We start from the raw sequence: 4,026 nt of genomic DNA on the forward strand, positions 1-4,026 counted from the left end.
TAATAATTGTTATTTTTTCTCTGGTCAAATGAAAACAATGAGTTGTTCAAATTATGACATTACTCCATGTACGATGGATAAGTTATTATAAATCTTAATGGTGAAACACACATACATAACACTGACGCTAAAATGCCATAAGGCAAATGATTTGAATTCCACTTATTTGTGGAACCGCCATTTAGGTCATGTTAGAAAGAAACGCATGAAGGAACTCCATGTAAATGGATTTTTGGAGTCATTTGATTTTTGAATCATTTGGCGCTTGCAAATCTTTTCTAAAGAGAATGATTAAAATACCGTTCATAGGCCAAGAGTTGAACGGGCAACTAACTTAGTGGAAAAATACATGATGATGTATATGGTTCATTGGGCATAGTTGTGTGCGGGAGATTCTTATACTTCATGAAAACTTTCAACAATGAATTGAGTATATATGTGGATATATTCAATAAGGAAGAAGTTTGAAACATTTGAATGGATTCAAATAAATTTCAGCATGAAGTGGAAATCATCGTAATAGAAAAGTCAAATATCTATGATTGGATCATGGTGAAAATATTTGAATTACGAGTTTTAGCGAACATCTAAGAGAGTCATGAAATTGTTCTACAACTCACATTTCTTGGAGTATCACAATGATGATATAGTGTCCAAGAGATGTATCCAAACCTTGTTGGATTAATGATGAGATAAAATATTATGATGCCATTATATTTTTGTGGATTATGCTTTAGTGACTACCGCTTTTACACTAAATAGAGCATCATCATGATCCGTTGAAATGACACCATGCAAGTTATGGCATGGGTATAAACCCTAATAGTCAACCAAAATCGGATGAATGTCTTTGTTGGTTATCCCAGAGATTTAATTGGGAATTCCTCCCACGAGACAAAGACAAAAGTGTTTGTCAATGTTTCTTATTTCCGAGAAATTGTTTCAAGTGAAGTATTTGAGTGGGAGGACAATATAATTTGATAAGGTTTATGAACATGAGCATAATGATCAGAGTAGCGCAGCATCGGAATTGGTTTCGGAAGCGGCCACGACGATCATGGCTCTCATGACTACAAAGTGTTTTAGCCATGGAGATCGAAATACATATTGAACCTTGTAGGTATGGTTTACTTTGTGATCAAATAAATGATTTGTGGACAAAGGATTGATTTTGAACAATGATAAACCAACTACAAAACAAAGAAGTTATGATGGGCCACGACTCCGTTAAAATGGCCATGCGCCATGAAATCCAAGATAGATGAATACTTTATGAAAGTAAATGGATCTATGAAATTGATAGACTTGGATGAAATATCCTTGAAGAAAGCTTGACTTATCGAAAAATTGTTTACGACAAAGTTCAAAGAGTTGAATACGATAAGATTAGATCTTCCGTAGCAATGCTTATAGTCTATGTGGATTATTCTAGTAATCACTACATATTTCTTTTATGAGATATGCTAGTAGGATGGCAAAATACACTACTTAACGAGAAGTATGTATACAAGATACAACCAAGAGTTTTGCTGGTCCGTGGAATACTAGATAGGTATACAAGCCTCAATTGGATGAAGTAAGTATCACGGAGTTGGAATCTTCACCAGATGAAATAGTCAAAGAGTTTTTTTGATTTCATCAAGAGACGATGAAGAGGCTTGCATTTGCAAGAAATTAAGTGGGAGCGCTAAGACACATTTATAATACTTTATGTAGGTGACATATAGTTGGTTATAAATGATGTAATTATATACTTGATTAAAAAGGTTTCATTGAGAATTAACTTCAATGAAAGAATATGGACTGAAACATATTTAGTGTCAAGATCTATGAAGATAGATTGAAACACATAATAAGTTTAAGTCAAAGTACATAGAATGGATATTGAAGTAGTTCAATATATAAATATTAAGAAAATGTTCTTGTCATGTTAAGTTTTAACAAGACTTGAATGTATCTGACACTCAATGAGTAAAAACACATGAGTGATTATAGATCACGAATAAAATGTACAAAATCAGATGTCATATGCTATAAAGTGTTATGAGCATATACCAGAATGATTCATATGATGATCATTGGACGACAGTAAGAATATCCTTGAGTACTTTAGAAGAACTAAGGATATATATATATAGTTTTGTATGAGGAAATGACAAACAAATCGCTGTAAGGTGTTACACCGATATTGGTTTTGTCACATATAAAATATAATTTCAATCTCAAATTAGACTAAGTGTTGTTTAAAAGGTAGCACAATGAGCTAGAAGTTGTTTATGCTAGATTTAGAAGAGTTCTAAATATTGCGACGGATTCTACAAAAGAAGGCGAGTATGTCATTGTTTTGACAATGACAAAGGATGTTAAGTCAAGAGGTTCTTTGAGAACTTGGTGTAGTTCCGACGAGTCGAACTTTGAAGCTATATTGTGTGTGACAATATTAGTGACATATTTCAGACCGCGGAATTAAGGTTCCACCAGAAGACCAAACATATTTAATACCGACTCATTTGGAAATGAGTGATGCGTTGAGACGCAAATGAATTACAAAATACATACGTTTCTGAGCATGTCAGATCCGTTGACTAAAACCTCTCCCATGAGCAATACATGATAAAACACCGGAAGGCCAATGTGTTATATCTAACTAGATTATTGACTCTAGTGCAAGTGGGAGACTGAAGGAGATATGCCCTAGAGGCAATAATAAAGTGGTTATTATTTATATCTTTATGTTTATGATAAATGTTTATATATCATGCTATAATTGTATTAACCGAAACATTAATACATGTGTGATATGTAGACAACAAGAAGTCCCTAGTATGCCTCTTAAACTAGCTTGTTGATTAATGGATGGTTAGTTTCATAACCATGAACATTGGATGTTATTAATAACAAGGTTATATCATTATATGAATGATGTAATGGACACACCCAATTAAGCGTAGCATAAGATCTCGTCATTAAGTTATTTGCTATAAGCTTTCGATACATAGTTACCTAGTCCTTATGACCATGAGATCATGTAAATCACTTATACCAGGAAAGGTACTTTGATTACATCAAACGCCACTCTGCGTAAATGGGTGGTTATAAAGGTGGGATTAAGTATCCGGAAAGTATGAGTTGAGGCATATGGATCAACGAGTGGGATTTGTCCATCCCGATGACGGATAGATATACTCACGGGCCCTCTCGGTGGAATGTCGTCTAATGTCTTGCAAGCATATGAATAAGTTCATAAGAGACCACATACCACGGTATGAGTAAAGAGTACTTGTCGGGAGACGAGGTTGAACAAGGTATAGAGTGATACCGAAGATCAAACCTCGGACAAGTAAAATATCGCGTGACAAAGGGAATTGGTATCGTATGTGAATGGTTCATTCGATCACTAAAGTCATCGTTGAATATGTGGGAGCCATTATGGATCTCCAGATCCCGCTATTGGTTATTGGTCGGAGTGAGTACTCAACCATGTCCGCATAGTTCACGAACCGTAGGGTGACACACTTAAAGTCGGATGTTGAAATGGTAGTACTTGAATATGGAATGGAGTTCGAATATTTGTTCGGAGTCCCGGATAAGATCCGGACATCACGAGGAGTTCCAGAATGGTCCGGAGAATAGATTCATATATAGGATATCATTTTATGTGAATAAAATGTCGCGGAAGGTTCTATGGAAGGTTCTAGAAGGTTCTAGAAAAGTCCGGAAGAAACCACCAAGGAAGGTGGAGTCCACAAGGGACTCCACCTCCATGGCCGGCCAACCCTAGTGGGGGAGGAGTCCCAAGTGGACTCCCCTTAGGGGGCCGGCCACCCCCATATGGGAGGTGGAACTCCCACCTTGGTGGGAGTCCTAGCTAGGCTAGGTTTCCCCCTCCCTATGGAAGGTTTTTGGTTCGGGTCTTATTCGAAGACTTGGAGACCAACTCTTGGGAATCCACCTATATAATGAGGGGCATAGGGGAGGGGGCCGTACACACCAAAGCCACAACCTGGCCGCCCCCCTTGAGTGGCC

Source organism: Lolium rigidum, chromosome 5, assembly GCF_022539505.1.
Source record: "Lolium rigidum isolate FL_2022 chromosome 5, APGP_CSIRO_Lrig_0.1, whole genome shotgun sequence".
NCBI classification, from domain to species: domain Eukaryota; kingdom Viridiplantae; phylum Streptophyta; class Magnoliopsida; order Poales; family Poaceae; genus Lolium; species Lolium rigidum.